This window comes from Falco rusticolus, chromosome 8 (genome assembly GCF_015220075.1).
Source record: "Falco rusticolus isolate bFalRus1 chromosome 8, bFalRus1.pri, whole genome shotgun sequence".
Lineage (NCBI taxonomy): Eukaryota > Metazoa > Chordata > Aves > Falconiformes > Falconidae > Falco > Falco rusticolus.
Genome location: NC_051194.1, coordinates 56,764,765 through 56,778,493, shown reverse-complemented (window position 1 = coordinate 56,778,493; position 13,729 = coordinate 56,764,765). Strand labels below are relative to the sequence as shown.

The following is a 13,729-nucleotide window of genomic DNA, read 5'->3' as shown; positions in this document are numbered from 1 at the left end:
TTTTACTTATTTAAATCAAAATATTGAAAGAGCTTTCCCATTACATGAATACTCGACACTTAGAAGTCACCAAAAAACAAATGTTGCATATTCAATTACAAGTTCAGATTTTTGTACTGATAGGAGCCTTATTCCTGTTGCTCCTCTGCTTAAGAGGAATACCTTAGTATATGCCACCAACTGAAAACTGTACTGCTTAGTTCAAAGTGTGCATATAAAACTTAATTGAGCAGTTCATTCTTAAATTTAAAAAAATAAAATGGTGTCAGACAAATATTTGAAACTGTGTCAAAATATCAGAAAAAAATTAAATTTAGTATGAGTATGGAAAAATACCATTCTTCTATGAGCATGTGTCTCAATTTTACTGCCTTTAAGTATCTATTTAAAGACAGCTGAGTAGAGAGGGTTTGCAATTCCTGCAGACAGAAAGATTCAAGGGAATCTGCCTCCAAATGGTGTCATCAAACACAGCTTATTTTGGTGTTCTACTAGCACTGACCTCAGAGTCCACGTCGTCCATTTCCAACCTTCAAAGACTAAGAAAATGAACGAGATCCAAATATCACAGAAATAAGTCTAGAAGGATCACCCACCACCAACTCTGGGGCTATGTTGAGGAAAGATTATTTTCTTCAGCAGCAACCTAACTAAGCTACCCTACTGCAAAATCGCACTGAAGCCTGGGCCCTAGAGTTCACACCTACCAGACAAAGATCAACATCGCACCTCCTGCCCTTACAGCCTCCTAGCGTTTGACTGCCTACCCATGAAAACCACGCTGCCTGATATCTACTAGTGGGACAAACGCTGCACATTAATTGTTTTATGTCTAAAATGTACCTTTTACAATAAATATAAAGCCTCAAAGTAAAAACTTCCTATCCACAGCAAAGAACTTCAATAAACAAACATGTTTCTGCTCGATTCCTGTTCTGGGCCCTCTGCTAAGAGTGGTGGACCACAGAAATCAATATTCCTTAAGAACACTATCCAATTATGTCTTAATTGAAAAAGATACAATGTCAGCATTATCTGGACAACAACCTCTCACGATCCAATTTTCTTCTGCTCTGGCTCAAATAACCTACTCAGTTTATCCGCCTTTAATAACATTAATCTGCCCAGCAAAGTTGATATTGTCAGACAGCGTTTTCAGATTCAGCACCTCCTCCTAACTGTGCTTCTGAAACCATCAGGTGTGGCAAAACCAGCAACTTTTCCAAATGCGCTCACCACCTTCAATGGCAGTACAGCCACACAAACAGCAAAAAAGGATATACTTAAGACACCTAAGAATTACAGTTATCTGTACATTTTAAGACTACAGTGCAGAGCAGTCATCCTCACTCCCAAATGACTATACTATCCGTTCCTCGGCACGTATGAGAAAATGGACTATTTCAAGTAATGGATGAAAGTCATCGTTTTACCCTTTAAGTACTCTGCTTGTTCAACTACTGTCACAGAAACTGGGCATAGCAGAGGTTAGCAAAGCATGGTATTAAGGAAATCTGTACTAAGCAATCCTTGGGATAAACTATTTGTACAGTGCAGTGGTGTTAAAGAAAAAATAAGACAAAATTGCTGATTAAAGGAGGATTTCAGTGGTGTGAAGAACCTGGAGAGTAGAAACAGGCATTAAGTTCTCAGCTTTCAGTTCACTCTCCCACATTCAGGCACAGCAGGGTGCACAGCACAGCACAGGCTGCCATGGTGTCACCACCCTCGGAGTCTGCTCTGCTACGTACACTGCCCCTGGCACAGATGCAGCCCAAAGACTGCCTGATGTAGGGTGTGTAACCACAGACGGCTGAGAGTACCTCTCCAGCCACTCTGCCCCAGCAGAAGCTCTGACCCCTGAAGGTCAGAAGCCCCTTCCCACTGCTGCCCTCAAAGGCTGTACTGTCCTTCAGGGAAGCAAAGTGAGTGTCTTGGGGGTGTTGAGAATTTCTTGCACTCAATTTTAACCCACTGTGTGTTTCCCACAACCTTGGATAATGGGACCTTACTAAAGCACAGCAATTTGCTTTCTTCCACTCAAAGAAGCAGGAATAAATTAACTTTATAAGGGTCACCTTCAATCTACACCATGTGACAGCAGACTAGCTGGATAACGTGATGCAGAATTACAATACCTAGATTTAAAGAAATCCTGAAGAGGTATAAGGAGCTCACACTAGGACACTGGGGTCTGTCCACTTCTAAATCCTGCCTGAATACCAAAACTGCGTTCACAGGGTTGCAAACTGTTCACAGCTGTTCCAACCACTTAACCAGCATGGCTAAAAAGAAACAAACAAAAGAGCAACTCAATCACATGGATGTTGAAATCCTGAAGAGCTCACCTTCTCTTTACATTTAACAGAGCTGAAGCCCCCAGTCTCCCAGAGCCTCCCCACCAGGACACTTGCAGATTGTCTTTCCAGACAAAAGAGCTGCTGCTGAGCCATACCTTACACAAGTAAATGTTGCGACTCTAAACAGAAATGTAAATTATATTAACTATTTTCCCATTCTATAAACACCTGCTTTTGAAATTTACCTGAATTGCTCCCAAATTCTCATTTGCTGATGGGACACTTGACTCATTCAGGATGGCTTTGCACAGAGTTCCATAAAAAAATACGCACACAAAAAAACCCCAGCAAAAACCCCTGTAAGGCTGTGAGTTTTCAGAGTGCTGTTTATTTTCACAGCCATTCCAGACATCAAAAACTATAAAGGGATTATTATTACTGAATAACTTATGTGTGAAATTCTTAATATTGTTTCTGATGTTTCCACCCATTCAAGCTTTACGATTTTGCAGGATTCATTTTATATCCTTGCATAGCTCCATGAAAAATAATGCTAAATTACTACCAGAAAGCAACACTTTTTCTAATGAGTTTGAGGCTAGCCTGGATTTAAATCTAGAACATTGAAACAGAGAAGTGGGAAGGAACAGATGAGGAAGAGCGAAGCAAGTATTTCACGTCTGAAAAACTTGACACTGTTGCACTGCAAAAATAATCACTTTGTATTATGGCTGCTTGCTGTGTGCCAATAAACACTTGCCTGAATGCTTGCTTCACATTTCCCTGACGAACCAAAAGGACTTGCAAGCCATCAAAAGATCCTGTCAGATTTAATAGTTTAAAAAATACTGTTTTCTTTTAATGTAATAAAGCAGCATCCTTGGCTTCAAACATTTACTGAACTTCTGGCTTAAATACTCTGAAAACAGGAAGCTAACCCTACATACAAGACTTTTAAAAAGTTATCTTCATGCATAGGAGCAGGGCAGATGTCGCCTTGAAATGTTAATAATGCACACTTTTATGCTGCTCCACTTCAATGACAAAATCTACTTGCAAAAGGGGAACCAGACACAGGGATCTGCCTGTTCACATGGTGAACACCTGACAAGGCTGTTTCTTTTACAATGCTGCTTCTTCTCTACTTTCTTCTACACACTTAACATCAAAGTTACAGAGTACAAACACACCCATTACTTAGGGGTAACCCCAGAGCAAAACTAAGGACCTCTTACATTTTTTGTAACGAAGGACCATGGTCTGCTCAGGATGGACATTGCAGAAAAGGCTGCAGAATTCCCCAAACCACTTTATCTGATTTCTGCTCCAGATGTGCCCAGGCAGGCCTTCTCCCTGTCCCCTGGTCTCCTGGAGGCTTTGCATCGGCACAGACATCACCCACAAGGTTAGACACCTTTGCGAGCCAGCTACAGGTCCCAGGTATGCGAGTGTTTTTAATTCACAACTACTATGTTAGTTCAGAGGATTCAAGTATGATGCTTGAACTAAAGAGCCAGTTCCCAAGCAAAGCAGCACCTGCTTAAATCCACAGTGGGTAAGTGGAAGAGGGTATGAGGGAAACATACTCTGCTCTGTGGCACTGTCACCATTGTGAGCTCAAGCATGGGGAAGTCAACACAAGCAAGTCAGAAGATCAACAGACTTAAATAACCCTTTATAAATCACCCCTTTTCATTCTTCAGTATTTTTGTGCTGCATTTGAGTGAGAATTTACATTAAAACCCTGCCTACTGATTTATTTATGGTATGACAAATGAGGGGAAAAAAATATCTACCACTGCAGCAACATTTAAAGTTCAAGAGCAATGAATCCAAATCCTAAATACTGCTTTTGAAATAGCCTCTCCTGAGGCTAGAGAGTCTCAAAGCATTGCATTTGTAGGGTGTCCTAATTCAGTTAGTCACCAAATCTTCCCAAGTGGCAGCCCTCACAACCACTTCACAAAAGCGATGCCATTGAAAACATCTCACAGACAAGTGTTTAGCTATGCTTGCCGATGTCTGGAAATACAACCACACAACACTTCTTTTGAAGAGAGAGTAAACATGCAAACTGTAAATTAACATTCTCCTTTAACAGGCAAAGTATATTTAATACATTAATTTAAGCAGAGAATGAGCCAGACAAAAGCAGCTAATGAACTTCCAATCAAAGACATTTCTTTAGAGATCCAAGAAGCGTTTCTCATCTAATAGTCTGATTAAACTAAAGCTCATTGCTAAACCATTTTTCATATACACTTTAACCCATTCAGATCAATGAAAGGAGCAGCAGTCATTTATACAAGCAGATACCTAAAGGAATTTTTTTTTTCTACTGAAACAGAAACCCCAATAAAATAAACACCCAGCTTTGTACATCGCAGTTTGGAAAAGGGCTTGAAATTACACCAGAAAACTCAGCAAGCTGAAGGTCAGGTCACTGCATGGCTATCTCTTGAAGCAGCTCTCTGCTGTCTTGTCTGCCTACACACCAGCTCAGAATGCTTTTCCACTTCCATCCACCTTCTTCTGCCATCTCTCACAAATAAGCCCAGTTTCTTTCTCTCTTCATTGCAGCCTCACATTCCCCAGGCTCTGCTGGACTTCTTTCTGCCTCAACGTGCCTCCACAAACATCTCTGATTTCCCCTAATGCAGTAAACCAGCTGTCTGCAACCACTACACTGTAACTGACTGCACAAAACTTACCACTGGTCCAAAGGGTTAAAATAGAAGTTTGTTTTCATGCCAGAAATGGTGGGCACTTCTTAGCTTACAAAAAACCTGCTTCCCTCCTACCCAGTCTTCTCCCAAATAAGATATTCTCTTTCACATTTCCTCTCTAATCCTGTATATAAAACTGCTACAGTATCTTGCAAAATTGCTGTAGCAAGTAAAGCACCATTTCCACCTAGAATAAGGTGAAGAGAACTTCAGCTTTCTTTAATCACCCACAAAGGCCATCTCAATTCTCATGTGCCTGTAATCCCAGCTTATGCTTCCCACCCAAACACAACAACTGTATCTTACTTAGAGGGCTTTGGGTAATTTAAATGGCATGAACTGCTCCAGTTAGCAAACACAAAAAAAGGAGGAAGGCTGGAAAACGATTTCTTCTGTGCTCAAACATACTAGAGGAAAAAACTCAGGAACAATTATAGCCTGTTCCTCTCCCAGACCAAGACAGTTGTGAATTGCCAAGTATGCAGGAGCACTCATCTAAAATCCCTTACTTTTGTTACTGACTCCTTGACATATGTCCTTAAGGTTATTTCAGAGCAAGCAGATAATCTTTTATAAATTGTTCCCTGGGGAATTCTGTGATAGCTTCTTAATGAACTACACTACAGTGATCACGAACACCAAAGTGATCACCCTCCAGAGAACAGACTACTCAATTGATTAAGGTTGTCACAAATTGCATATTCAGAAAGCAACAATTCAGGGAAAACAAGCGTGGTTTAATTAAACTTACTAATATACTGCACTGTTCTACTGAATCACTCTTTAAAAAGTGTGCTAGTAATAACAGCTACTGTATTTAAAACAAAGATTTAGCTTTTCCAGAAGCCACTAAAGAGAGAGGGAAAGAAAAATTTTGCAACTCTTATGAGGCAGAGGTTATTACAAGACATTGATTTGTGTAAGTAGTTTCATCAGCCTGGGCATGCACAGAAGGGAAAAGAAATAAATCACTTCTACAAAACTGATAAAGCCGATTTATAAAATGAAAATACCACACAATACATCCCTGCAGAAAATTTTCCTGACCTTATTTTCAGAAAAACAGAATAATGTCAGATCTACATAGAAGATTGTATTCAGTGGCTTATAACTACTCTTTACCATATACTGGGTCTGAAGATTTTTTTGTCTGCTGCTTATTCAATTTTTAGAGGTGGAGAAGAAAGGCAAAGAAATGAAAGCAGTAAGAACAGACATAAGTGCTTTAGCAAGCAAAAAGTATTGAAGAAATATAAAACTTCTGCACTGTGCTTTTCTTTAGATGACTTCCTTTACAGAGGGAGACTTGTACCATTGAAAGGTACCTTGTGATAAAGCCGTACTTCTTGCAACTGCAGGATTACTTACCTAAATTGTGATCAGCAAAGACAGTCAGAAACACTGTCGACTGTGACAGCTAGATCTCCCTTGCAATTTGGTTTTTGCTGAACACACCCAGGCCCTCCCCAGTCCCTGGTGCTGAACAGAGCAGTGATGGATGGCCCAGCCCCCACAAGAACTGCCCCAGGGCCAGGTGCTTGCTCAGCACCGCTGAGAAAGTCCATGTTTGGTTCAGAGCAGCAGTGCCACCTTGAAAAAGGATGTCCTCCTGTCCCCACTGTCAGTGGGGTCAGAGCAGTTGTGGTGTGTATGAAGTAAACTTCTGGGTAAAGTCAGGCCAAACTCCTGCTGCAGATGCATATCACACAGGCTCCAGCACCAGGCAGGGATGTAGAGATCCGGAGCAACAACAGGGACACCATGCTCCAAACCATACCGAAAGGAAGGCCTTGAATCACTAGGAACTCCTAATACCCCTAAGTACTTCTTACATTACAAAAAAAAAAGGACAAAAGGTGTGTGTCTTTTCACATTTGCTGACAAACATCAGCTCTAAAATGGTTGTGACTCTTATCCTTCCTCATCTACCCATTTACTGGATCAAAACTTCTCTTCTGTACCTGCCTCTCCCTTCTGCCACTCCCTAGTCTCTTGCTAAGATACAATTTCTTCTTTATTTATAGCCTAGTGTTTCACTGTGTCCCTTGTGCCATCTTCTGCAATGCTGATTCCCTGCCAGTATCCCAGAAAACACGAGGCAGCATGCAGTTTAGGCACTGAGAAAGGGACAGTGTAAATCTGAATTGCGAGAGGATCCAAAGCTTTTTGAGCACCAGGACCCAGTGTCAGTAACAGGCAGTGGGTGATCTCACAACGGCCAAGAAAAATCAGGAAAATCAGAGGACAGTCACAGTACATTAAAGAGGAAGCCTCTGCTCTCAAGCCTCAGGACAACTGCAGTTTGGGGAGGGTGATGTGAGCCATCTCATTAGAGAAGATCTGAAACAGTCTTAGTTGGAAGCACATGATAAAGCTTCTTGCTTGTTAGTTATCCATGCCCTAAGATCACTCCACAGAAGAATCTGGAGAAAAAGATACCTTAAGCATATTCCTCCTATTCTGCAGAATATCCCTTCAAGGACACATCCAGGGATACCCAATAGCCTGCTCTTCATCCCAGCTAGCATGAGCAACCCCCTTACACTTCTCCTACATCTGATTTCAAAAGCATCCCACTTTTCTGTATGCATCTCTAAGGTGGCCAGGGAGTAAGGCTTTCAGCAGAAAGAGGTTAGAAGTATTATATGTAATACACATATGTATGTATTTAAAAGAGAGAAAATGGTCTTTCAGCAGCAGCACTGTAGGTTCTACTCCTGCTGTGCTGGCAAGAACATAGCATAGCTTTGAAGGAATCCACCTTTATTTGTGATATAAAGCAGTATGCAGCAGATCAGTGCCCATACCTTCAGGGACATGCAATGGCCAAGAGGCTTGCTTTTCTCTCCTTCACAGATTCTTTTGATCAAGACCCACAGAGCACTCACCTCACACTTTCAGCAAATAAAGAATGTCTTCAGGGAATAAAGGATAAGACTAAACATTTGCACTGGCCTGTTTCTGTTAAGCTACAGGTACAGGTCCCTGTGGTGGTGGCAGCCTTTACCTAAAGCTATTTGCTTGCAAGTTTGTGTTTTGTTTTGTTACTCACTTTGTTGAGCCGGGGAGAGAATAAAGATACTGGCAGCAGGAGACATTGTGCTATGTGGTCCTAGAAGCCACCTTGAGATCAATACACAGAGCAGGACCTCTAGTTAAAATGCGCTCTCTCTGCATGTGAGAAAGGCAGCTTTGCAAATCACAGAATGGTTAGGGTTCTGGAGATCATCTAGCCTGACCCTCCTGCTAAAGCAGGTTCACCTACAGATGTTCCCTGTCTCTTGAACTGCAAAGCCCAGAACTGGACAGAGCACTCCAGATACAGCCTCACTAGGGCAGAATAGAAGGGGAGATCACCTCCCTCAACGTGCTGGCCATGCTCCTCCTCATGTACCCCAGGGTGCCATGGGCCTTCCTGGCCCCCCGGGCACTGCACCATGTGCTGGGCACCAGCACTCCCAGGTCCTTCTCCGCAGAGCTGCCCTCCAGCAGGTCAAGCCCTCGTCTGTGCTGGCACCTGGGGTTGTTCCTCCCCAGGTGCAGGACCTTACAGTTGCCTTGGTTGAACTTTATTAGGTTCCTCTCCACACAACTCTCCAGCCTGTCCATGTCTCGCTGAACAGCACTGCAGCCTTCTGGTGTATTGGCCACTCCTCCCAGTTTTATATCACCAGCAAACTTGCTGAGGGTACCCTCTGTCCCTTCATGCAGGTCACTGATGCAGAAGTTGAACAGGACTGTACCCAGTACTGACACCTCAGGACCACCACTGGCTACAGGTCTCCAGCTAGACTGCACCACTGATCACAACCCTCTGGTGAATCCATGCTGACTACTCCTGATAAGCTTCTTTTGAAGAAGATCATCATCAAGAGGATGGGCTGGGTGTGATCCCAGGAGTACTGAAAGGTGAGCAGGTACAGACCTCCTTTCAACAGTGTTTCAGCTGGAAAGTCACCAATAAAACCTACAGCCAGCCAAGCTGAGGAGACGAGGACTCCCAAGGAAGTTATTCTTCATGTCTTGCTCCTGAGAGAAAAGAAAGCCCTCATGTCTGGCTGTCAGCTCATTCAGGGTGTCCTTCTGGAAAAGCTGCTGTGGACGCAGAAACAAGTTCACCTTCCCACTGTGCTGAACAGTGCTCTGGGTGGGGAGCAGGTTTGGGTGACAGGGGCCACCATGCCTCTTGGACACAGCACAAGAAGGAATAAGGTGGTAGAAAGTCTTCAGCAGGAAATAGTGCAGGGCACAAACACATTGCCAACTTCTGTATGGTACCAGAGAAGACAGGTGAAGACACACCACCTGAAAAAACAGGCATTTGTCTGCTCAGTGCAGTATTTGAAACCTGCATGCAGTGAGCAGTTGCAACCCCACACAGGGCAATCTGTTTCTTCCCAGTGCTCAGAGGCTCTATACTGGTCTGTACCAGGAGGCAGCATACACCTTGACAGAGCCCATCTTCCCCCTTACAATCAACACAATTTCTTGCGTGCTCGGTTTTGTAGCCTTGGTGATCACGACCAAGATGATCTCAGGAGACAGATGTGAAACTCATAAGATCAAGAGTCTCCTTGCTAACCTATGGTTGACATCCCAGTAACTTCTCATGCACTGTAAGAGCTGACATCTGTGCTCTTTGCCACTGCCGTGAAGCCTTTAGCTTTCTTCTTGTCACGATTCTCTCCTTAGTTTACCAGTATAGGGGACAAACACATTCCACCCAGGAAGTCAGCTTTTACAAGCACATGCTTTGACATTTCTACATACAATACAAAGAGCCATTCAAATATTGGACTTGAATAAATAGCAGAACAATGTTTCCATAATGCTGGCTGAGAAAAACAGTATCAGCAGCAAGAATTTATGAGAATGACAGAGAACATACAGGTTTACTTTCTTCCCTTCATCCTGAAGACAGATACAGTTATTTTCTATTTAAAATACCCCTCTACGCTAATAACATTTAATTTTGACAGCAGACCACCTATTTTCATTAAGATGGCGGATGAAAGTTTTGTGCTTATACCAAAGCTTTCAAAACTACTCAAGTTTATGCTTAAACACTGAGGTTAAAGTAACCAGAAAAATTAAGTCAAGACAGTCTGATTTATTTCTCAGAGATGACAGTTTGATATTTGCACGATTTAAAATACAGTAATTTTACTGCCCTAAGACCACAGCAGAATCAGTGCCAACAGGGCATACTTTCTCATTCAGTATTAAACAATAATTAAATAAGCAAGCGTCTTAATGATAAACTCAAAAATGCAAGTTTATTGCAAACAAGTCTTAATTCCTTTTAGATTAGATAACATAGTATCTGAAGTCACAGGAAAGGAATTCCTGAAAAAATATTGTCCTATAGGTGGGTATAAAAAGCTGTCAGCGTATCTATAGTTTTAAAACTACCTTGATGTTTCTTATTCCTGTTCTTGTCTCTCCTGACAGCACTAACACAAAAGTGACAAAAACCAGCTCTTTAAAATATCTCAACAAAGAAATGAAATGCATATGCATCCTACCAGTAAACATGAAAATAAAAAATAGTTCTCCAATTAACTGAGACCAACTGTAGTTCTACCAGAACAGTTACAAAAAAAACCCCAACCAAATATTCCCTGTGAACATTCAGCATATATTTCTAAAAGACTGGTTTTAACATTACTATACTCAACCCTCCACAGTCAGTCAGCAGAGTTGCACAAGTGTGCTCTGATTATTTTTATGGTTCATAAATCAGTCACTGACCAATTTCCAGCTGTAGTTTGTTAGCCATAATTGCAGAAGGAACAGCTTGACTTTTAGAACCAATTAGGCAATCACAATACACAGATCCACTTCCTTTATTTTTTAAAATCAATCACCCAAGATAATTCTAAAGCAAAGTGAAAACAAGCATTTTCGAGAAACCTGATGAATACTAGGGAGGCCTATCTTAACTAGGCAGATGATACTCATGGCAAATAAGGTCCAAGGAAGTGCATTTTGAGGACTAACAGGAGCTACTGAAGCACTTTTGAGTTTGAAATTGGAATTATTGTGGGGGAAGCAGCAAGGTATCAGAGCAACAGCAACAGGGTTATTTCATACCAGGTATTTAAAAGCTGGTATCTCCAGTGACATAAAAAAATTGAGAACAGAGTGGAATTGAAACCATCTATTTGCTTTCTGCCTGGACAACTTGAAGTTTGACCATCAAACATGAAAGCAGAAAAGCAAGTTCAGACAGTCCAAGCAGAAGTCCAGAAAAACTTCTGTCCTCAGCCTGATTAATACTCTGTTTTAGAGAAGAAACAAGTATGCAATAAAATGATGTAGAACATAACAGAATGAAAACTGAGGGCTCCTGTCGCTAACTCATAACTAGCTATAAAGTAGTGAAAGATTACACAAATATCACTTAGAGAACACTGCATCATTTTTCACACAATCCATTGTCTGTGGACCAAACTGCTAGCAGAAGTCATCTAAGCATTTAGGATTCTGGAGTGTTTTTATGAACAAAGAAAATGTTTACAATCGCATCAATGGTGATTAAAAAAGTATATATGGATTGTTTAAAAACATTAACCTACCAATGATCTGTTTCAGGGTTAAAGCCCAACTGTCTTCATAACCCAATTTAGAAAGTATCTGATAAAGGAATTCAGAAATAACACATTCTTTAGTGCCTTCACTAGTACACAGGTTGCTTTTTGCAGTGGTCTATGGAAACACATTCAGTAGCAGGAAGTAGTCACATGGAAAAGAGATAACGCTCAGCACTTGGTAACTTAAGGAAAACTCAAGTCATGGATGAGATAATACAGTGGAACAAAATGCTAGAAAACGAAATTGAGTTAGGTTTTCCCCCTCATTAAGAATTCTCTATACTTAAAACACAATTTATCAGATAAAATTTAAATCTTCTAAATACTCTGTAAAAATTTCAGATAGTTAAAAGGCAAAACCTAAATGCCTCTTCAAGATTCTACCCATTTGATACTTTAAGTTAAAAAGTAGTCACAGAGTTTATTTTGAAGGCTTTTTCATGTAAGAGCTTTGCTGCCACCACAAGGATACAGAAGATGAGACAATCTAAAACTAGCCTTCTAAAAGGTTAAGCACATAAAACTAATGCATGCAGCAGCATACAACAGAGCTGGTTTGTGTATGTGGCTTTGGAGGTTTTGTGTTATCTATTGGAATCGATACACCAAGAATACCCAGAATGGCTGCATTAATAATGCCTGCCAAGTTTTGTCACAGAAACACAGTACAGACCCATTCTCAAATTAACTATTTTAGCAGTGTTACAGAGTGCTTTGTTGGACAAATTTGGATACTATTCCTACAGAAAACCAGGCTGCCTTCATATTATTGATGAGCGGAATATGAAATACTGACTTTCAAGTCCATCACTAGCCAAGATTGGATACTATCCATAGCATAACTGCGCAAATTCACAAGTGTATTCTGCTTATTGAGACATACAGGTTCTTCAGACCACGGTGTCCAAATATTGGAAACAAAGGATTCAGAAAGACTGGATTAGTGGGTAAAGGTGGCATGTTAAGAGATAAAAGTAACGTGGGTCACATCTCATGGCTCTCCTTTGCTACCAGTCACTCACTATTCCATGTAATTCTGTGGTGTACAGTTAACACACACCTAACCACAATTAATTTACACTGATGAACAACTTGACTGTGTGGCCATATCATCATTAAACCAGCACAATTCTGTATCTTCCATCTCAGAAGTATGTGTAGCCTCCAATCTAAGCACCTGGACACTAATCAAGCTTCAAAACACATAGGAAGGCATGCATGAAACGTGACAGGAGACAGTCAGCCAAAGACCTGAAACAGCACCTGACAGAATGGACATGAGGAACCATGGCTGCAAAAGACTCACCTTTCCCAGGTTTATGAGTCCTCTCAAAGAGTACACTTGGAATGGATGAAGAGTATCTCTGACAAGGAACAGACTCACTCCTGATGCTAGTTACCATCTAGTTACAACCTGTATCCCAAGTAAAACCACTAGGCAATAGTGCTTGCAGCTTACCAACATCCCCAATGGCTGTTTCTGCTCACATTTTTATAAGCTCCTTTTGTACTAGAGGTGCAGTGTAACAACACATTTCTACAGAGGCACAACTTGGAAGTTAAGACCAACATGTGATACTTATTTTTTAATAACACTTCAAATCATGAAGTGGCAACATGACAAGTGAGAGAACACTCACTGAAACTGCACATTTAAAGTGGAGCCTCTGGCAACCAAAAGTAAAGGAATGAAAACTTTTCAAAAAGACACCCCAAATTACAAAGGTATAAAATGTGAGCTTGGAATTGTGGTGCTTCAATGCCCAATGAGGGGGAGGCGGGGGAAAATTCCAAGAACGATGCTGGATTGTTCTTTTCTTTCTTTAAGTTAAACTGCTATCTCCTTTTCTCTTGCTGAATCTTTAATTTCAACACCCACAAAGTTCCTGGTTTTTTTCATTTGTGGTTGTGGACTTCTTGTCCCCTCTACCTTACTGAAGGTAAAACCACCCTAAAATGCTGCACAATATTCAGTAGCTCGTGTCTCCTGGTATTGAGGATTCCAGAGTGTTTAACCTATGAAGTTACTCACAGGCAATTAGCAACTGATGCAAGAATAAAATGGAAAAGATTAATACACATCCTCTATCATCACTGAGGACAGGAAGTA

At 41.2% G+C, this 13,729-nt stretch overlaps 1 protein-coding gene across 9 annotated transcripts in view; it reads right to left on the bottom strand.

Moving 5' to 3' along the window:
* Window positions 1-13,729, bottom strand: part of UBE2F (ubiquitin conjugating enzyme E2 F (putative)) — a 91,506-nt gene that overhangs the window by 32,595 nt on the left and 45,182 nt on the right. The gene's annotated exons all lie outside the window — the stretch shown is intronic.